Source organism: Chiloscyllium plagiosum, unplaced genomic scaffold (genome assembly GCF_037043375.1).
Source record: "Chiloscyllium plagiosum isolate Xiang-an unplaced genomic scaffold, Cpla_swu_hap1 HiC_scaffold_39, whole genome shotgun sequence".
Classification (NCBI taxonomy): Eukaryota; Metazoa; Chordata; class Chondrichthyes; order Orectolobiformes; family Hemiscylliidae; genus Chiloscyllium; species Chiloscyllium plagiosum.
The window spans coordinates 18642877-18666605 of NW_028270177.1; the positions used below are offsets into that span (position 1 = coordinate 18642877).

The 23729-nt window shown below is 41.3% G+C and overlaps 1 protein-coding gene across 3 annotated transcripts in view; it reads right to left on the minus strand.

Moving 5' to 3' along the window:
* The window catches only part of tmod2 (tropomodulin 2), a 77076-nt gene that overhangs the window by 53142 nt on the left and 205 nt on the right, over positions 1-23729 (minus strand). For all 3 annotated transcript variants that reach the window (XM_043677379.2, XM_087981329.1, XM_087981330.1), the window contains exon 2: positions 16990-17038. The gene's annotated coding sequence lies outside the window, so the exon portion shown is untranslated. The remainder of the gene's footprint in view (positions 1-16989; positions 17039-23729) is intronic.

Here is a 23729-nt window from a genome sequence, read left to right on the forward strand (position 1 = left end):
CTGAGGCAGCAGTGCCAACCACTGTGCCACCATGCCACCCATAAAGTAACCAAGCACTACAATTTGAGAAATGGCAGATCAAGCATAACTGGTATATGCAGAAATAGATATCATCTAAATGCTAACATATCCCAGACAGAATGATTGGCACATTGGTTTGGGAAAGGACAGTGTAAGTGAATAGTCCAAACTAATGACAGGCTAAATGACTACACAGTACTTAATATGATATGCACAGCACATTATTATATTTAAGCTAGAGGCATTCAACACATGGCCTTATATCTAAATCTAATTCAAAAACTCCTATCATCTTGACATCAGTTCTCATATTAATCATGCAACCAAGGTGTCAAGGAAGTAGATGGGTGTGGGCGTGCATTAGCACACATTGACTGCAATATGAGCATGTATGCATGACTTGCAGTTGTTTGTAGTGTTCTCAATTCCTGCAGATCAAGATTTGAACATATTTTACTATTGATATATACAAAGTCCATTCAGATTTGACACATTTTGACACGGGAACCCAAAAAGATAGGTGTTCCTGATTCAAGTGGACACCCATTTAACTGCATCATAAATGTGTCAACTTTCCAAGTATGCGAGACAGAAAATTAGATTTCACTTCAGTTTGACTTGACATCAATAACCAAAAATGAACTTGATGATCACGCAACCAACCACATATGGGATATTGCAAGGAATAATGAAACTCAAATTAAGTGGTATGACTATTAACTTGCACAATTTTCAAGAAAAAAATCAAAAGAGGCAAAGGTACTACGGATTACAGTGAACTTATGCTCAATAGGACAAAACAGTTTGATAGCAAAAAGCATGGATTTCAGTTTGAAAATGTATTTGAACAGATATTATATCTAGAGGAGGCACAGAAGCAAAATAAAACAATTGAAATTGCATACATTGGGTTTCAAGTGGGAGTTTGTTTCCATTCAGAAACATTATCTAACAGTCCCACCCAAAATTTCCACAGAGGAATTTGTTGATTTAAAATTAACTGCTGATCTTCTACTTTATCAAAGTGCAATTTTCAAAGTTTCTTTTTCATTTTGGAGACTGGAATCCACAGATCAAATCGCTGTCTTCCTAGAGGTTTATTTTTCTGATGCAAGGTTTAATATCATGTTGAGGATCTATCTGAAAAGGGAACATAAAATTCATGTGGCAAGTGTACATGTGGCAAAAGTATATCCCATATATTTGTACAAAAGTTGCACTCTTTGTAAACTGACACCAAAACCATTGCTTTTGCAGTTGTCAAAACTCTGAACTAACCTTCACTCCAAAAAATATACTTTATTAATAAAATCTCTTACTAATAAAGTATATTAATAAATTAATAAAGGCCAGACAGGATTGGTAACTTAATGTTCAGGAGTTTAGATGCTACAGGAAGGATAGAAAGGAGACAAGAGAGGAGGAGGAAGTAGTGTTTTTGATTAAGGAAATCATTACTACTGTACTAGAGGTTATTTCTGAGGGATTGTCCAATGACAAACTGTACAGTTGGAATTCAGAAGTAAGAGGGGGATGATCACCTTCAGAAAATGTACGATAGGCACCCTAATAATCAGCAGGAAACTGAGGAGCAAATATGTAGAGAGATCTCAGATATACATAAGATTAATAGAGTTGTAACAGTAAGGGATTTTAACTTTCTAGACATAGACTGGAACTGCCATACTTATTAAGGGCTGAGATGATGAGGAATTTGTCAATATGTAGGTGTACCTATTGGAGAAGGAACAAAACTTAACCTTCGCTTGGGAAATAAGGTAGGGCAAATGATTAATCGGGGAGTACTTTGGAGATCCACGGTCATTATTCTATTATTAATTTTAAAATAGTTATGGAAAAGGATAGGCTTTGGATCACAGTTAAAGTTCTTAAATGGAATAAGGCAAATTTTGACGGTATGAGACAGGAAATTTTGATAGTTTATTACGGTAGACTGTTCACAGACAAAGGGACAACTGGCAAGTGTCCAAACTGAGATAACGAGAATTTAGAGGCATTATGCTCATGTTAGAATGAAGGGCAAGGCTGGTTAGAGTAGGGAACAATAGATAAATAAAGATATCGAGGTTCTGGTCAAGAATAAGATTGATGCATGTTAGATATAGACAACTGGGACCAAATGAATCTCTAAAATAGTATATGGGGTGCAGGAGCATTCTTGAGGAAGAAACCAGGAGGGCAAAAAGACGATATAAGATAGCCTTGGCAGATATGATGAAGGAGAATTCAAAAAGATTCTACAAGTACATTAAGAGCAAAAGATTAATTAGGGAGAGCCCATTAAAAGTCAACAAGGTCATTGATGTGTGGAATCACAGGAGTTGGGAGAGATACTAAATGAGTATTTTGCATTAATCTTTATTGTGAAGAAACAAATGGGGGCTAGGGAACTTGGGGAAATAAATATTGATGTCTTGAAATCAGTCTACATTACAGAAGAGATGCTGGAGGTTTTTAAAAAAAACAAAGGCGGACAAATCAGTTTTTTTTGAAGAGGTGACAAAGAAGATTGATGAAGTCACCACCGTGGCCGTTGTCTATATGGACTTCAGCAAGACATTCAATAAAGTTCCACATAGTACACTGATTAAAGTTAGCGCACATGGGATTTGGGAGAGCTTGCCAATTGGATACAAAATTAGCTTGATGCTATGAGACAGAGGGTGGTGGTGGAGGGTTGTTTTTCCTGACTGGAGGTCTGTGACCAGCAACATGCCACAAGGATCAGTGCTGGTTCACTGTTTTTCATCATTTACATAAACAATTTCAATGAGAATTTAGAAGGCATAGTTAATAAGTTTGCAGATGACAGCAAAATTGGTAGTACAGTCAACAGTGAAGAAGTTTATCCAAGATTACAAAGCAATATTTATCAATTGGGTCAATGGGCTGAGAGTGGCAGATGGAATTTAATTTGGATAAATGCAATGTATTTCATTTGGGTAAAATGAACTAAAGTAGAACTTATGTAAATGGTGGGGCCCTGGGTAGTGTTATTGAACAGGAAGGGATTCAGGTACATAGTTCTTTGAAAATTGCATCACCAGTCATTTACTCAGACCTTTCAGTATAGGAATTGGGACATTATGTCAAGCTTGTACAGGATGTTGGTGAAGCCACTTTTGGAGTTACTGTATATAGTTTTCATTGCCCTGCTACAGGAACGATATCATTAAATTGAAGAGGGTTCAGAAAAGATTTATCAGGATGTTGCTAGGACTGCAGGATTTAAGGAGAGGCTGGAACTTGTTTCACTGGAGTGCAGGAGGTTGAGGGGTGACCTTATAGAGGCTTTTCAAATGATGGGGAGGGGCATAGATAAGGTGAATGGCAAAAGTCTTTTCCTAGGATAGGGGGTGCTCTAAACTAGAGGGCATAAATTTAAGGTGAGAAGAAAAATTTTAAGGGACCAGAGGGTCAACTTTTCCACAGAGTGGTTTCTATGTGTAATGAGGAAGTAGATGCAAGTATAGTTACAATGTTCGAACAGGTAAACGAAGAGGAAAGGTTTAGACAGATATGCACCACACACAGGGGACTAGCTTAGTTTGAGGAAACTTGGTCAGCATGGACAAGTTGGACCAAAGAGTATGTTTCCATGCTGTATGACTCCATGAAGGACATTATAAAGCATTTTGACTTAAACACGGGAGGATATGCAACAAAATTTAACTCGTTCCCATACAGCATGCTCCACTGAATATGACTAATAATACTAATATTTACAAAACATATTCCACATCGGGAATATAGCCAAAGGTCAAAAAATCTGATCAAATTAGAAATTACAGAAACTGCAAGAGATAAAGTCCTCTATACACTGCACTGGATTTTCCAAGGAGTGGCAATCTCACACAAAAAGGTGGTGGCTCCACATTGAGAGGAAACTCCAGTCAGGACTCCCTCAGAAATGCTGACTCATACTTCCATTCTGACAACTCTAGGTTAACTGTCAGAGAAAGGCAAAATGTTACCCCGTTTTCACAGCAGTCAGCTGCCATATTCTGAACTTTAAAAGGACATTGACAGCTGCTTCAAACCATAAGAACATAAGACAAATTTAGTTAAAATGCTGACAAGATAGGGTGTAAGTGGAGTTGGGGGCCGGACACCAATTAAGATTTCAGGGTGCCAAGTAGGTTGCCAAAACAAGATTTTTTGGGGGGGGGGGGGGGGGGGGGGTGAAGAAAAGAGACACAATGACTGCTGGAGGTTCCAAGAGTAGAGGAATTGACCACTGGAAAAGTTCAATTGCCTAAGCAATTCTTTCATAGAATGCCCAGTGCAACTCCTATTTACACTGGAACAACAACTATTTGGCCAGTGGTAAGTCGACACCCATGTTTCACTGTGGAGGTTTCGCAATACATTTTCAAGACTCTTGATTCACAAATCACACACTTTCTAGAGTTATTTGCCTTCATGCCTATTCCAATTTACATAGAGAAACTATGTTTAAAGGAACATGTACTTAAAATTTATCAGGACATCCATCTGGTCGTGAACCACTGCCAGATTGTAAACTGTTACTAGAGTTCTGAACCTCATTGCTCATTTCTATGATTCCACCTAAAATAAGCAACATTTCAGGTAACAGTATACCCTGCACACATTGCTACATGTAGTTTAAAGACATTTTAAACATTTCCAAAAGCAACCATGACAATTTTAGAAGTGATAACTTAATAACAAGTTTGGACATTTTTTTTAGGTTCAGTAAACACAGCTGCAGCCACTCCCTAAACTGATTACTCTATAAAATCAGATGCCAAATAAAAGCAGAGTCCCAAGACTATTTAGTACATAACAATCAGCCCATGAATACTTTGATTAATCACAGATGAAGCAGGCATTCAATGCAACTTCAAGATATGTCTTCTTATCCCAAACCCTTCCCCTCCCTTTTTCACCGCACCATCTATCCAATGTAGGTTAATTTAGTGACTATAGATTGTTCTCCTATAATGAGTTCCATCAACGTAATTTGGCTGTAATTCAAAGGAACGATTAAAAAAAAACACTAACTCCAGTCGGCTAATATTCAACTCCACCCACAATCCACTCTAGGTGTTTACATCAGGTCAAGCAAAAGAAGTTGAATGATGGGGCAAATGTTTTGACCTTATTGTTGACGTTTGAGGATATTTTTAGAAATTATTGCAGGAGAAAAGATATGGATTTCAAGATTCTCTTCATTCTGGATAATGCACCAAGCCATCCTCCCACCATTGGTGAGCTTTCTGAAAACAAGAAAGTTCTATCTCTCTCATTCAACCCATGAAGCAAGGTGCAATAGCAGTTTTTAAAGCTGATTATTTAATGCGCACATTCAAGAAGCTGATTGCAGCTATTAAGGGAGATAACAAGGACAGCATTCTTCAATTTTGAAAGAGATTTAACATTAAGAATGCTATTGACATCACTGTGGAGGCCTGGGGTGATGCCAGTAAGAATTGCTTGCATGCAGTTTGGCAGAAGTTTCTCCCAGATTTTCATGATTTTAAAGGTACTGAACCATCGGAAAAACTTCCAGCAATCAAAGAACATTTTGTTACTCTTGCGAAGCAAGCTCGATTTGATGTGGAGACTGATCTTAAACAACTTGTTGCTGCGGAGGAAATTGAAGCTTGAGATAAAGACGACGAAGTCCAGGATGCAGCACCACGAGAACTTTCCACTTCTCTTTTGTCTTCAACCCTGAGGGAAATTGAGAAGTACTGCAGCTCATAGAAGACAATGACTACAATGCAGAATGCAGCAGGATAGCAGTTTGCAGCATAAAGTCTTATCTGGCACCCTATGAACAGCTTCTTCATGAAAACAGCAAAGCAGCAAAAACTAGATTTTTTAAGTCAAAGCCCAAGAAACAGTCTGAGGGCAATGAACCACAGCCATCCACTTCTGGACTAAATATTTTCTTTTGTTGTAACTTGTACCTGAAAGTAATAATGATGCTGATGATGACCCTCAGCCCATCTTAACACAGTACTGTAACTCAACAAACTCAAACCCCTTAATGTGTTAAGTTTATTGTATTATTTCATTAAAATATGATTTTAAACATTTACTAATACTATTTTTGTTTTGATTATTACTGATATTTTTGGTGATTCACCCCAACCCTGTTTTTCCGTTAAGCCATATTATTTCTATTGCACGAGAATGCAGCTAAATTGTTACAGCAGAACAGACCATACAAACAGGGCTGATATGTAACTTTCTGGTCTGTACAAATCAGCATTAATATTACACAAGGCAATGATCCTGAAAATGCCATCAGACACTTCTTTACAAGAAAGAAAATCAGAAAGATAGATGCCATTGATGTCAAACTTAGAAAACCATAAGACACAGTTACATCAGTTGCCAACAAGGCAGCTAAAAAGGTCAACAATTGTTCACACGCAAGAATGGTTGTAGAACCTATTTTGATTCGCCATTTTAGAAGATTGGTGGCCCACATTACTTACCTAAAGCATGATAAATTTAGAATGTAAGTTATCCTGCAAGCTAGTGATCAACATCTCTTTCTTCCATTAAGAAAGGTGCAAGTATTGTAACGTTTCATTCTCCATTTGACCATGCCTGATTTTAAGTTCTTCCACCATTGATGGCCATGCTTCAGTCACCAACACCCCAAAGCTTTGAAACACACCTCTCAGCCTCCCAAGCTCAGTTTTCTCCTCAAAAGAAGCCTCTTGAAACCAATCATCTCCAAGTCACATAAGGTGGTATTAAGAGATGACCAAAAACACTCACTGTCATGTTTTGTTTTACAATATTCCTGACAGTCATATGGGGTATTACATAAACATACATTGTTCTTCTTTAGCAATGAGTAGGTTGGCTTGCCCAGACAAAATAAAGCACTGAACATATGGATATTAAAGCAGCAAAACCCATTAAGAAGCCATTCCTGCACGTTTGGGCTTCGGTGCACCGTAAAATACATGCTCATTAATGTAATATCCAAAGTCATTTGAAATACAGTCTCATTATTAATGAACAACACAGTCATCTAGCCATGGAACAAGAACTCAAAACATGCATTGTACAGAGCACATGAACAGTGCTTGATGCCACCTGAATTCCTTCCATATTTGCCAAAGTGGCCATTAGATAACATTTACATTTTACAATTGATAGCTGTGTCAGTTAGTAGCATAATCATAAAATGGTTGTGATTCAAGTTTTATTCCAGAACTTCAGCAAAATAATCAATGCTGACATGCTAACCCAAGACTGATGGAGCTCGGCATTAACACAGGTGTTACCGTTCAGAGGTGCTACGTATCCTCGGAGGTGGCCACAAGACCCTCACAGCACTTAGGTGAATAAAAAGAAGCTACTTCTCAGTCTGCTAATAGTTTTTGCTCATCCAATCAATCATTATCACATTGTTATTTACAGGGTCAACAAGAGATCTGACCAAAATAATTAGGCTCATCGTATGGTACTGAAGAGGTCCTACACTTCAGAAATGCTGCTTTCCAGAGGAAACATTGAACTGAGAACTTATTTGTTCCTTGTAAAAGTCAATTTGGGGGGAAAAAAGTGCAGGAGAGTTAGATATCGCTACTGACTTAACTAATATTTCCGCCTCAATTTGCAGCACGAAGCAAACAACAACTTATTATCACCACTGTCTGAGGGGGCTTTTTGCACATAAATTGGCTGGCGAACATTACAATAGTGACTGAAAGCCAAAAAGCACAATTACTTGTTAAGCACTTCGAGATGTTGTGAATTAAATCATGTATAAACACAGGGAGGAGAAAGTAAGGACTGCAGATGATGGAGTTGAGTGTATGGTGCTGGAAAAGCACAGGTCAGGCAGCGTGCGAGGAACAGGAGAATCGATGTTTCGGCCATAAGCCCTTCATCAGGGATGAGGCTTGTAGGCCGGGGGGCTGAGAGAAAGGTAGCTGAGAATGCGATAGGTAGATGAAGGTGATAGGTCGGAGATGGGGGTGGAGCAGATAGATGAGAAAGGTGATGGATAGGTCAGGAGGGCAGTGCCAAGTTGGAGATTTAGAACTGGGATAATGTGGGGGGGGGGGGGGTCCTTCCTCCAGGCGTTGGGTGGTAACAGTTTGGCAGTGGAAGAGGCCCAGGACCTGCATGTCCTTGAAGATGTGGGAAGGGGAGTTGAAGTTTTCAGTCACGGGGCGGTGGGGTTGGTTGGTGCGGATGTCCCAGAGATGTTCTCTGAAATGATCCGCAAGTAGGCATGCCCGATGTAGAAGAGACCACATTGGGTGCAACGGATACAGTAGATGACATTGGTAGAGGTACAGGTAAAATTTGTCAGATGTGGAAGGATCTTTTGAGGCCTTAGACAGAGGTGATGGGAGGGGCATGGGCACAGATTTTGCACTTCCTGCGGTGGCAGGGAAAGGTGCCAGGAGTTGGGTGTGGGCTGATGGGGGGTGGACTTGATGAGGGAATCAGGAAGGGAAAGGAATGGTCTCTCCGGAAGACCGATAGGAATGGGGAGGGAAATCTCTCTGTGGGAGTGGTGGAGGATGATGCAATGTACGCAGAGGTTGGTAGGGTGGAAGGTGAGGACCAGGGAGGGTTCTGTCCTTGTTGCGTTGGGAGGGGTGGGGTTCAAGGGTGGTGGTGCGGGAGGTGGAGGAGATGCGCGAGGGGGCATTGTCAACTACATGGGAAGGGAAATTGCGATCTTGGAAGGAGGCAACCCTCTGGGATTTTGTAAGGTGGAATTGGTCATCCTGGGAACAGATGCGGAGAGGCAGAGGAATTGGGAATAAGGGATGGCATTTTTATAGGAGGTAGGGTGGGAGGTGTCGTCTAGGTAGCTGTAGTAGATGCCCGTGGTTAGTCGGTTGCCAGAGATGGATATGGAGATATCCAGGAAGGGAGGGAGATGTCGGAGATGGTGAATGAGGTTGAGGTGGAAGGTGACAGTAAAGTTGATGGACTCTTCAACCTCCTAGGGGAGCATGAGGAAGCATTGATACAGTCAATGATATAGCAGAGGAACAGTTGGTGGGTGGTGCCGGTGTAACTGCAGAAGATGGACTGTCCCACATACCCAACAAAGAGGCAGGCATAGCTGGGTCCCATGTGGGTGCCCATGGCTAGCCCTTTGGTTTGGAGGAAGTAGGAGGATTGGAAGAAATTGCTGAGGGTGAGGACCAGTTCAGCCAGGTGGACGAGGGTGTCTGTGGAAGGGTACTGTTTGGGACGATGTGACAGGAAGAAATAGAGGGCTTGGAAGCCTTCATCGTGGCGGATCGATGTGTACAGGGGTTAAATGTCCTTGGTGAAGAGGTGATGTTGTGGGCCCAGGAAACAAAAATCTTGGAGGCGGTGAGGGGCACAAGTGGAACATAGGTGGGGAGTTCCTGGACTAAGGGGGACAGAACGGAGTGAAGATAGGCAGAGAGGAGTTCAGTGGGACAGGTGCAAGCAGAGGCAATGGGTCGACCCGGGAAGTCAGGTTTGTGAATCTTTGGCGAGAGATAGAATTGGGTGGTGCAGGGTTCACAGTCAGTGGGGTTGGGAGATCTCCAGATGAGGTTGTAGAGAGTCAAGGAGATGATGGTTCGGTAGTGGGAGGTGAGATCGTGGTTGGGGGGCAGTAGGAGGAGGTGCCTGCGAGTTGGCGCCTGGCTTCACCGGTGTAGAGGTCAGTGCGCCAACCCCACCTTGCCTGCGGATTTGATGGTGAGGTTGGGGTTGGAGCGGACAGAGTGGACGGCTGCGCATTGTGAGAGTGGGAGGTTGGAGCGAGTGAGGGAGGAGAGTAGACAGGTTGAGGCAGTCGATGTTAAGGCGGCAGTTAGACATGAAGAGGTCAAGGGCGGGTAACAGGCCAACAACAGGTGTCCAGGTGGATGGGGTGTATTGGAGGCAGGAGAAAGGGTCCTCGGTGGGTGGGCGGGAGTCTTGGTTGAAAAAGTGGGCCCGGAGGCAGAGACGGCAGAAGAAAAAAAGTTCAAGGTCGAGACATGTGTCAAACTCATTAATCTGGGAGCGTAGAGGGATGAAGGTAAGACCTTTGCTGAGGACTAAACGCTCATCCTCATTGAGGGGGAGGTCTAGGAGAATGGTAAACACACGGCAGGGATGGGAGCTAGGACCTGGGGTGGGGCTGGAGCTGGAGCTAGAGCTAGGTGTGGGGGCGGAAACAGTCACTTGAGTGGGTATGATAATAGGGTCAGGAGTGATGTCACCAACAGAAGTGCCACTCATTGCTCCGTGGCTGAACACTTCAACTCCCCTTCCCACTCAGTCAAAGACATGCAGGTCCTGGGACTCCACTGCCAAACCGTTACCACCACACGCCTGGAGGAAGAATATCTCATAATCCGCCTTGGGACCCTACAACCACACGGGATAAATATGGATTTCAACAGTTTCCTTATTTCCCCTGCCCCCACATTATCCCAGTCCCAAACCTCCAATTCGGCACCGCCCTCCTGACCTGTCCATCACCTTTCCCATCTATACTCTCTAACCTATCACCTTCTCCCTCACCTTCATCTACCTAACACATTCTCAGCTACCTGCCCCCCGGCCCACAAACCTCATTCCTGATGAAGGGCTTGTGCCCGAAACGTCGCTTCTCCTGTTCCTCGGTTGCTGCCTGATCTGTTGTGCTTTTCCAGCACCACCCTCTCGACATATAAAAACATACATCTTTCCTTCAGACACCAGCCCACAGAACTGGTCAAATCAGGATTACTTTAGACATTAAAAGGTGATTCTTGCATTTGTAGAATTAGATACCAATCAAACAACTAAACAATCAAATTATTCCAGAAACCTATTATCCTTAAAATATTATTTCATAATGAAATTATTGCAAACAAGAATCTGTGAATAATTCAACCACAATAAATCTAAGATGATAATACTGTATATAAACATTAACTTTAGCAGTCATAAAACAATAAAGGGACGGCAAGAAAATGGGAAGCCTTCAAATGAGATAACAAGAATCCAGAGAAAGTATATTCCTGTCAGGGTGAAAGGGAAAGCTGGTAGGTATAGGGAATGCTGGATGACTAAAGAAATTGAGGGTTTGGTTAAGAAAAAGAAGGAAGCATATTTCATGTATAGACAGAATAGATCCGAGTGAAATCCTTAGAAAAATATAAAGAAAGTATGAGTATACTTCAGAGGGAAATTAGGAGGGCAAAACAGGGACATGAGATAGCTTTGGCTAATAGAATTAAGGAGAATCCAAAGGGTTTTTACAAATATATTAAAAGGACAAAAGGGTAACTAGGGAGAGAATAGGGCCCCTCAAAGATCAGCAAGGTGGCCTTTGTGTGGAGCCACAGAAAATGGGGGAGATACTAAATGAATATTTTGCATCAGTATTTACTGTGGAAAAGGATATGGAAGATATAGACCGTAGGAAAATAGATGGTGACATCTTGCAAAATGTCCAGATTACAGAGGAGGAAGTGTTGGATGTCTTGAAACGGTTAAAAGTGGATAAATCCCCAGGATCTGATCAGGTGTACCCAAGAACTCTGTGGGAAGCTAGAGAAGTGATTGCTGGGCCTCTTGCTGAGATATTTGTATCATCGATAGTCACAGGTGAGGTGCCAGACGACTGGAGGTTGGCAAACGTGGTGCCACTTTAAGAAGAGCGGTAGAGACAAGCCAGGGAACTACAGACCAGTGAGCCTGACCTCGGTGGTGGGCAAGTTGTTGGAGGGAATCCTGAGGGACAGGATGTACATGTATTTGGAAAGGCAAGGACTGATTCGGGATAGTCAACATGGCTTTGTGCGTGGGAAATCATGTCTCACAAACTGGATTGAGTTTTTTGAAGAAGTAACAAAGAAGATTGATGAGGGCAGAGCAGTAGATGTGAACTACATGGACTTCAGTAAGGCGTTTGACAAGGTTCCCCATGGGAGACTGACTAGCAAGGTTAGATCTCATGGAATACAGGGAGAACTAGCCATTTGGATACAGAACTGGCTCAAAGGTAAAAGACAGAGGGTGGTGGTGGAGGGTTGTTTTTCAGACTGGAGGCCTGTGACCAGTGGAGTGCCACAAGGATTAGTGCTGGGCCCTCTACTTTTTGTCATTCACATAAATGATTTGGATGCAAGCATAAAGAGGTACAGTTAGTAAGTTTGCAAATGACACCAAAATTGGAGGTGTAGTGGACAGCTAAGAGGGTTACTTCAGATTACAACAGGATCTGGACCAGATGGGCCAATAGGCCGAGAAGTCGCAGATGGAGTTTAATTCAGATAAATGAGAGGTGCTGCATTTTGGGAAAGCAAATCAGAGCAGGACTTATACACTTAATGGTAAGGTTCTAGGGAGTGTTGCTGAATAAAGAGACCTTGGAGTGGAGGTTCATAGCTCCTTGAAAGTGGAGTCGCGGTAGATAGGATAGTGAAGGCGGCATTTGGTATGCTTTCCTTTATTGGTCGAGTATTGAGTACAGGAGTTGGCAGGTCATGTTGCGGCTGTATAGGACATTGGTTAGGCCACTGTTGGACTATTGCGTGCAATTCTGGTCTCCTTCCTATCGGAAAGATGTTGTGAAACTTGAAGGATGTTGCCAGGGTTGGAGGATCTGAGCTATAGGGAGAGGCTGAACAGACTGGAGCTGTTTTCCCTGCAGTGTTGGAGGCTGAGGGGTGACCTTATAGAGGTTTACAAAATTATGAGGGGCATGGATAGGATAAATAGGCAAAGTCTTTTCCCTGGGGTCAGGGAGTCCAGAACTAGAGGGCATAGGTTTAGGGTGAGAGGGGAAAGATATAAAAGAGACCTAAGGGGCAACTTTTTCCACACAGAGGGTGGTACGTATATGGAATGAGCTGCCATAGGATGTGGTGGAGGCTGGTACAATTGCAACATTTAAGAGGCATTTGGATGGGTATATGAATAGGAAGAGTTTGGAGGGATATGGGCCAGGCGCTGGCAGGTGGGACTGGATTGGGTTGGGATATCTGGTCGGCATGGACGGGTTGGACCGAAGAGTCTGTTTCCATGCTGTACATATGAAAATGTCATTTCAAGAATCACTAAACAAATATATATACACTCATACACACAAAAAACTAGAACAGAGAAAGCTAATTTTCCTGAATAAAGTCACTCCCAGGACAAAATTAACAAAAGGATAAATATTTCAACAGAAAAATTTTTAGCGGTGTAATTCGCTTCTAGACAAATTACAGAACTGACAAAATAATCTAAGCTGCATAAAAACAAATTACCAATTAGTAATTTTTGGGAACGTAATGCAACTAAGTTTGTATTACTTGAAAAAGAAACTGATGCACGTCAGCAATAATCTAATATATTCTGCTGAGATACAATTCCATACATTTCAGGTTATTCCAATTGCCTGATAATCTGAAAAAATATGCCTTAATTCTTCACGGATCAGAGCTCTAGTTACTACAAATTCCCTCTCTCAAAATATCTCTCTAAATTTTAATTGGCCCATTAAAAATTACCAAACACCCACTTAATTTTTTTCTTTTATTTAACCTATTTTTCTAATCAACCTGTTCAGAAATGTCCTTACATACCTCTGGAGCAGGTGGGACCTGTACTTGGGCCTCTTGGGCCACTATCATTGTACCACAGGAGGACCCACAATACTTGCAATGGCCAGGAAACAAACCCAGGTAAACACCATTATACCACTATTGCAGAGCTAGTGCGCCAGAAGTGGGATTGTTCCAAATTTCAGTCAAACAGTTATGAATTGTCTCATTAAATGATTACAAAAGTAAACAGATAAAAGGTAATGTTTCACAGCTGTATTATGCCACGAGATTATCTTGCAAAGAATATCTCCAGTTTAACTACAAAGCGCAGGATTCAAGGTTGTTACAAATATGTTTTGCAAAGATCTCTGCGTTAATTGAAGAATGTTTCCATTTATCCAACAATTCACCATCATGAAACCAAGTCTATATGAAAGTATTTGCTGACTGCTTAAGAACAATGCTTTGAAAATTTAACAGTTTAATGCTTTATGATAATACGATGGAAACAAAGCTGGGATAAACACTAATGTTTCAGTAACTTACAGACACTCCATAATACCCAAACTGTACGATTTACTGGGACTCCTTTATATCACCTCACCCTGACATTCTGATACGGTGATAATTGACTAGGTTGGATTTGTTCTAGTAGACGTCACTGCTATAGGTGTACTGAAACAGCACAGATAGTGGCATGGGTAGCTCTGCAGCACAAATGTTCAGTGTTAATGTTAACCAATACCTTCAGCCATTTCTTGATAATCACTCGGAGTGAATCAAATTGGTTGAAGTCTGCCATCTGTGATGCTGGGCTCCTCAGGAAGTGGCCAGGATCAGTGGTATTTGTGGCTGAAGATTGATTCAAATTCTCTTGAACAGACATGTTGGACTTCCTAATCATTGAGGATGGGTGAAATTTGTGCAGTTTCCTCCAGTTTGTTGTTAATTAATCACCACTATTCACAATTTCATCAACTGGGGTGCTACTGAGCCACTCTTCAGCACTGAAATCAGAGTCCATCTTGTGTCCCTACCACCCTCAGTGCTTCTAACTGATGTTCAACATGAAAGAGTGCTGATTTATCAAGCAAAGTAAGGAAGTAGGTGGTAATCAGCCAATTCTTTCCTTGCCCATGTTTGACCTGATGCCATGAGACTCCGTGGGGTCTGGATCAAGTAGCACTACAGATGCCAGTTAATACCAAACAACTTTAAGAAGTCTTACTGTATACAGATAGTCAGTGCTTCTATAATGTATTGGCTGCGTTCTTGTGCAACCTCACATTATAGAAGAACACCACTTTGGAAACAGCGCTTATGTTGGCTCTGTAATCGTGTTACAGCCAACACACATTTTTAAAAGTTTGAGCAATAGAAACAGGATCCCCAATTCGTCAATCATGTTACAGCAAATTCGCATGGAAGAAAAGCATGTTATAACAGAACAACCTGTACTCAGAGGGGCAATCTTTGGAACTCTGCTTCAACCACCTTTTGAGGAAGACAGTCTTTGACCTTTTTTTGGGCCAGATAAGCTGCTGATCAGCATAGGATGAAAGATTATCGGAAATAGGCACAAATGTGAAGTAATCAGATCAGCCATAATCTTATTCAGGAGCAGACTCCAAGGGGCTGACTGGTCTAATCCTATTCCTCATTTGTATGTTGGCTTGCATATGCAAATTATCTAAAGCTCTGTTATTTCTACCCAATCCAATACAAAACTGACTTCATCATTCCGACCCTTGTTAATCCACGCTGGCCCCTAGTTTCTCACTGTTCGAAATTAACAATTCTTATTCTCCTGTTTATCTCTCACCATGGCAAGGTTCTTGCTGCATACAATAGTGGCAGTGCTCCTCAGCCAGGAGGCCTGGATTCAAGTCCCACTTGCTCCAGGAGGTAATAACTCTAAACAAACTAATTAGAAAATATCCAACTCACTGTGGCTTAACTTTCTCTTTGTGTAGAACCTCTTCCTGCCTCAACACCCAGTCATGCTTTCCCATTCCCCTGACTTCTGCATCACCCACTTCCTTTGACCCAACCATCCATTCCAGTCTGGATTTCATTATGAGAGCAAAGACTCAAATGAACAGATTAGGAATATGCTATTTGTCCTCAAGTCTGCTGTGCTATTTAATGAAATTATGACTGATCTGACCGTAACCTCAAATCCTCTAGCATTTGTATGAAAAGTTATCTATGACTGCTTCAAAAACATTGATCGCAGGGCTTCTTGAAAAGAGAGATCTAAAATGGGTAGTTCCTTATTTTTAAATAGTGACCCTTAGTTCTAGATACACCTAGAAGGAGAAAGAACCTTCCTATATCTACCACGTTAAGACCCCTCAGGATTTTGTATCACATTTCAATAAAATTACCACTTAACATTCTAAACTCAAACAGCTCCAAGCCCTGCTTATCCAAACATTCCTGCAACCTCCCATCATTTTGATATTTCTTTATTCTTCCTGCCAAAATGGTCAATTTCACAATTTCCAACACTTTACTCCATTTACCAGATCTTCACCCACTCATTCAAGTTATTTCTTACTGTATTCATATTCAGATTCACTTTATCATAGCTACAGAAAGTGAAGTGCTTCATAAATAATCAAGTACTTGGTAATCCATATCTTCACTGCTACTCAAGCTCAATGGCACAGAATCAGAAACCGTCCACATCACCTGATGAAGGAGCAGTGCTCCGAAAGCTAGTGCTTCCAAATCACCTGTAGGACTGTAACCTGGTGTTGTGAGATTTTTAACTTCCTTAATAAGGATCAAGTTTCCATCAACAAAAGATGGACAATTTAATACCACACCACTATCAGTAAATTCTGCCTCATTTAAAATACTCAAACTTAAGAAAGATGAACAAGCACGCCGTACTCCGTTATCACCAACTTCCGCGTAATTATGTTATCCGTCACTGCTACAACTTTGCCACAAATTTTGTGATGAAATTTTAACAGAAAGAGTTAACCAATTGCTATAAGCCCATTGAAGAAACAGTTATTTTAAACCCAACTTGGTGATTGGTAGATGTGGCAACAAAAGAAAACTGTTTCTTGGCCTTCAATGCAAGCAAGCCTGTCTATAGCTCAGATTGTACAGCAGCAGTTTATTTTCCTAACAAGTATTCTGTAATTCTTTGATATAGGCTAATGGGCCTTAAATCAAAAGATGGTATCAGCAAATCAAAAACAGACACTTAGAACACAAAAGCAACCAATTGGAGGAAAGATAACCATTGCACACGTCACAAAATATACATAAAGGGGTTGTTTAAATAAAATACTGTTTCAATTCATCATAAAGATAAAATTAATTCAAAAGATCAAAAGTATTTTAAAATGTAGAATGAATATCCTAAATATTATGGAAAAGTGACCTACAACATTGACCTTAAATTTCAGTCAGTCAGAGTACTTACTTTACTAAGTATTCTGTGGTTTTGTGGCTGTGCATTAAACTTGAAGCACCTTAAAAAAAATAAGTTGCAGTTACTACACTGTAATCAGCCCATACATTTAGCAACTTCCAATTTTACACAACATTGGAACCTTTACCTAGTTGAAGATACAATGTACTATCTGACAAAATTGGAAATCTGGCCACATGAATTATTAGGACAAGTGACTAAAAGGACAGGCAACTAAAGGTGTGGCAGCAGAGAGAGGCTTAAAGAGCATTTTTTAAGGTGGAGCAGTTTAGTAGAGGTACTCCAAGACTCAGAGCTTAATCAACTACAGGCACAATCACCAATAGTAAAACAATGAGCAAGGAGTCATCAATGGAAGAGTGTAGCAACGTTAGGCATTTATATGGCTCGAGGGAGAAAGTAGATCTTGGAGGTGGAAAAGTGCAAGTATTTAAGTTTGGCAAGTAGAGTCTTGAATTGAATGGAGGGTGCAAGATGGGTGGCTAGCCTGGAGGGGATTAAATTAAAAACATTAACCACCATGCAACACACAAGTTACTGATTATACCCAACCAGCACCTGCTTGCAAAACTTAAGTGTCCAGCATTAGATGTAATTCCAAGATTGGACAACATTTGCAAGATAATCTCAAGCGTGCAGAGAGCTACAATGACAACCAATTTAAGAGTGTCAGTCGGGCTCTCCTTGTGTGTAATGGAAACTAATACTAATTCAGTGTGCCCTCTCCTTGCAGACAGAACAAAAGTATACACACACCGCATCTATTTTAGCATAACAAAATAGGTAACAACTATTTGCAGGTTCATGCCTCAGGACAACTTCTTAACCAATCGCAATCAACTTGCATGGTTTAAATTTAAATACAGTTTAGCAGTTAACTCCTTGAAATGCCTCTGCTAGAATCCACTGCCAACCATTCAGCACTCTTATCATGCATAATTTCTATAAAGCAATGTTCCACTTTACAGTGGGATTCTTGAGAATTGCTCCGAGTTCAAAATGAAAAGCTACAACAAAGCGTGTCTTTATTCAGTAATTCTCAAATTTTTCACTACCAAATGCCACCCTCACCCTGATGGCCACCTTTGTGTGTGGCTGCATCAAGCTGTGCATGGATCCCCGGTACGCAAACACCAAGTGTCACTACGTACTGAGGTTCTACTTGTCCCCGGTGTTGCGAAGGATGGGCCTGGCCTCGCTGCCGCGGAACGCTCAGAGTAGTTGGACCATTCCGTATCACCTGTCCTTCGTGGAGAAATTTATCAAGAAAAACACCTTTGACCACAAGTCCATTAGGAAGTGGTCAGCACGTAGTGTCCTTGAGACCCTTCGGGAAAAGGAGAGGGCGGATCCTATCGAGCGGTTCCCTGAGCAGACTGTCAAAGCCATTTGGCAGAATGCCTCATCGCCAGAACTTTCCAACAAGCACCAAGACATGGCTTGGCTGGTGGTGAGAAGGGCTCTGCCTGTGAGATCCTTTATGCACGCCCGGACTCTCAGCCGCACCGCACGCTGCCCTCGAAGCAGCTGCGGGGGGGGGGACGAGACTGTCACACACCTCCTTCTGGAATGTGCCTATACAGAGGATGTCTGGAGAGGAATGCAGTGGTGTTTGTCGAGGTTCGTCCCGAGCAGCGCCGTGACGCGGGACTCCGTGCTCTACGGTCTGTTCCCCGGGACGCACACCGAGACGAACATCAACTGTGCCTGGAGGATCATCAACTCGGTGAAGGACACTCTCTGGGTGGTCCGAAACCTGCTGATCTTCCAGCTGAAGGAGTTGACCCCGACTGAGTGTTGCATTCCATGGTTCAGGACTACGTGTTGAGGGACGAGCTGAAGCTTGGGGCAGCTGCCGCCAAGGCGCGGTGGGGAAAAACCACTGTGTAAAGTCTGCCTGCCTAACGAAGAACAGGGGGCCCATGCAGTCATTTGGGCTCTGCTGATGCCTCAGCTAATTATATGGGCATATGATCAAAAAATGTACAGACCTGTATAAAAATGATAAGTTTTGATCTCTGCATGACCAATTGTACAGACCATCAAATTATTTTATGAATAAAGTATATTTTTGAAATAAAAAGAAACTACCAAATGATATGTTCATTTGCAAATGGATTAAACATTGAATCAAGAATCCTCACATAATATCATGAGGATATATGTCAGCAACAAAGCAATGTAATTTCGACAAGAATACTCCATCAAAACAATGACAAACGTAATACAGCAGAGCAACTGAGGATTTTATACATCAATTGCAGATCCTGGACCAGAGGTTATTCACAAATGCATTGTCGGAATCCATTTCTGGAATGACATAACTAGCTTATCACAACCACAAAGCTGAAACAAAATCTATTTGAAAGAAATTATTATTTAAAAAACTGGGAGCAAGTTACTTTTGGTTCACTTCATTAAATACAAATTATCATGAACTAGGATTTATTGAACACAAGGGGCAAAAGTATTGTGATTAATCACTGACTTACTTAAAATTTATCAGTAATATTGTATGCATGTATGTATTGATGCTAATTTATAAGAGACCAATAAAAAATTAAAAAATGAGTCATGCAAGAGTCACATACTCAACTATCTACAGTTCTATTTATTCCTATTACAACCCATGGTTGAGAGTACAGGGCAACCTCGATTATCTGAACAACATGGGCGGGGAGTATTTTGTTCAGATGATCGAAGTTCAGATAATCAAATGTTTAAATAAATGTTTACCAAAGCATTAGGACTTTGAGATCTTGTTCGGATAATCTGAAATTTGGATAATTGGTGGTGTTCGGATATCCGAGGTTGCACAGTAACTTGAATATTGGATAAAACAGCTCATATTTCTAAGTCTGATTTCTTGAACTGCACTAAGACACGTATTCAAAACAAAAGGAAATAAACAATCAAACCTTACCACTGTGGAAATGCAAACCCATTCCAGTCAGACAAAAAAAATCAAAAGTAAAGAGATAAGGGCCATCTTAAAAATTATTTTCCACAAGATTCATTTTTTAAAAAATCTTGCAAGAGCAAACAACTAATATTTAAAACATTTTGAATGTGCAGCATATCCTTTGCAAAAAAAGACTCTGGCAAAAGTAATTTTTGGACAACCAGGACCAAGGTTTAGACAAAAACTTGCAATAAACTTTAGCAATAAACAAAAGGGCAGATTAATGTTAATGCAAGATAAACAGAACAAAGACAGATTTATACACCATACATGTAAAGAACTGTATTCAACCCAACCATCATGAAGCAGATGCAGCAGAATAACAGCAGTTAAGATTACCAGACAGCTAGTTAATTCAACAGCCTTGAAAACACCATTACTGGTCATACACACTGAGACATTTCCTTCCTGTCCGTTTCAAAATGTGCGTGTTACATTTTTGCAACTAATAGACAGCAAAATAGATTTTAAAAAGGGTCAAAATTCTGACATTGGCCTTTCGCATCCAGATTCAACCCCAGCCCAGACACACCCAAGGAATAGTTTCTGACCAGCAAAAAAAACAATCACACTAAACAATAACCACAGAGTGAACCAAAATAATTAACACAAATACAGCATGCAGATATTGCGTGGGAGGGATGTGCCAGTTTTGAGAGACAGAGTTGACTTTCAAGTTAATGCACATTGTTGGGCCAAAATTAATTAAAAAGAATAGTACGATCATTTGCTCAATTCCACATCCTCTGGAATTTAAAAATGTTCTGACTGCAAAGCAGAGCTAAATTTTGAGCAATTAAAACAGTTTCACCACTTTAAGTTTATTTATTTAGGGAAGTTAGAGATTTTGCATACCCAAATAATCTAATTTGAAGAGATCTACCAAAAAGATCATGTAGTTGAACAAACATTTGTCTTCAGTTTTACAGTCTTTCAGCTACTTTAGAATAGGCTAATATTATTCAGCAAATCAGTATTAAAAACTTTGTACAAGCAACTAATCATATTATAAACTAAACCAGTACTTGATACTAGAAGTGCTCAGAGTCATGTTATGACACTATAAATCATTACATCAAACATCACACCCCGGAAATGCAGTATATCCTTAAAACAAAATGCTTTATTATGGTAAGTGTTGGGGCATGTTTTACTAGTTAGACATCTAGTTGACAAGATGAAAATTTTAACCAGTCATCAGATTGCCATACCATGTAAATGTCAAGAAAAATCTTGGCAAAATATGACTGGTAGAGGAATGACTTGACCAGAGGATGTAGAATTGAGCACTTTCCTCACAGCGCCAGGAATGCGGGCTCGATTCCAGCCCGAGGTGACTGCCAGTGTGTAATTTGCATATTTTCCTGTTTGTGAAGGTTTATAGCTCAGGTTGAGGTTTAGGGTGTAGGTTTGCTCGCTGAGCTGTAGGTTTGATATCCAGACATTTCATTACCTGGCTAGGTAACATCATCAGTGCGACCTCCAAGTGAAGCGAAGCTGTTGTCTCCTGCTTTTTATTTATATGTTTGTCCTAGATGGGGGTTCCTGGGGTTTGTGGTGGTCATTTCCTGTTCGTTTTCGGAGGGGTTGATAGATGGTATCTAGATCTGTGTGTTTGTTTATGGTGTTGTGGTTGGAATGTCAGGCCTCTAGGAATTCTCTGGCATGTCTTTGCTTAGCCTGCCCCAGCTATATACACACTATATTTTCCTGTGTCTGCATGGATTCCCTCTGGGTAGTTTGGTTTCCTCTCAGTCCAAAGATGTGCAGGTTTGGTGGATTGGCCATGGGAAAACGCAGGGTTACGGAGACAGGATGGGGGGGGAATGGGGGTTGATCCGGATAGGATGCTCTTCAAAGGGTTGGTGTTGATTCAATGAACCAAATGGCCTGCATGAGAAAGCAACCAAATTAATTACTAACCTGTAAATCCTTCCAACACACATGGCAGACCACGGCAGAGGAGAAATTCATGGTCAGCCACGTGATGAAAAGAAAGTTGGAGCCACTACCTTCATCGTTCATGACTCCAGTCTACAACATGGATGTGACTTGGACCCCGAAAGAAGTGTAACACACATATATCCTGACAAATTCCCTTTAATGTTGATCAAACTCGTGTCAAACTGTTCAAACCTGCTCATTGAATCAAATAAAGTCATAGATGTCTGTGCCAATCTCCACTCCATCATAGGCTGAGTCTTTAGTCACGGAGATCAAGTATACGAGTCATTCCAAAGTTGAAATTCTTGTCCATATAATCTGTAATCTGTCCCCTTCACTATTTTTATCTTATGCACAGCTTTTCTTTTACACCTCAAGGATTAATATCTTCAAAGATCTCCTCAATAGCTTTTAAAAAACCAAAGCTCTCTAAAATAGGAGTCACATCCTTCGCAAAACCATCCCCCAATTCTTGCCAACAGTTTGGCTTGAGAAGTAGCTGCAACATGCAGAACTGTCATACAGTATATGCAGACGAAGCAATGGAAATCATCAGAATTGGGCACAGTTAAATACGAAACTTGAGAACGTTTCTGCAGAAAGGACATGTGAAATCTGCTGAATACAGGCAGACTTCAACATATGTATTCCCTTTCTTTATAGTTTCGCCCTGCCACAACCCAAGATATTAGCAATTATCTCCATTTTCCCTAATATTTCCCCTTCTTGTAAACAGTAAAGGTCTTTTATTCCTGTGTACATCCCTTGATCAGTTCTCATTCAACCTCTCTCATGAGAACACTCTCATTGAATAGCTCTGCTTCATCATCTCCCATCTTGTTTCCTAAAGAACCCTGAAACCCTTCTTAATTATGGTATTAGTTCTTCAAAATTTAAATTTCCTAATTTTCTTTCTCTTTGTAAAATAATGAGATATACCTTCGAGTTTAGGAATATAAATAGCAGTTCACTTATCAGCACAAACAAGACAAGAAAAATTGCCTGGTGTTAAAAGCAAATTTAAAACAAAAAAAAACCCTCAACCAACGCGGACATTCAAAAGCTACATAAATTGAAGGTTCTGAAAGGATATTATCTTAAAACTCCAATTTATCATTTTAAAATTGAAAGTAACATTCCACAGGACTAATTTAAGGCCATGCAACTTCTGACCTTCCACAAATGCATTACCTAACCATTTTGTTTTATTCCAAACAGAGCTGGGAACAGAAAATGAACAATCAACATGCGAAGATAAACAAACCTGTCTCTATGAGATTATACTCTAATCCCGTCAGTCAACCCACAATCTTCACCGACGCCTTTAGTAAACCGCTTTCCACATCTTCTGTTTGCCATAACGGCAGCTCCCACTTGCAGTATTATTTAACGTGGAACCACTGCTCTGTTTATGTTGTTGCTGCTGCTGCTGCCACCGACTCGGAAGCAGGTCCCTCCATCACCAAAGGTCACCAGTGACTTGTTTTAAATGCCGCAAATCACGCCCCACGGCCTCGCCTGCACAAATTAAGCTTGAAGCTGGTGATCAGGGGGTTTTGGCTGAGGGGTGAGGGGGTCACGGACCAGGGTTGCTGAGGAGGGGGGAGGAGGAGGAGGAGGTGGTGAGCCTCAAACAGAGAATCGGCGGGGGCTGGGTGCGCCCCACTGACAGCGGGCGAGACAGAGGGAGGGTCTTTCCTCAACCCAACACCGGCCGAGCCCGAGCCCGCAACCGCGGTCCCTGAGATCGGGGGGGGGGGGGGGTGGGCAGCGGCTCCTCATCAAACACGACACCCCCATCCCCCGCCCCCGGAGGAGGATGGGG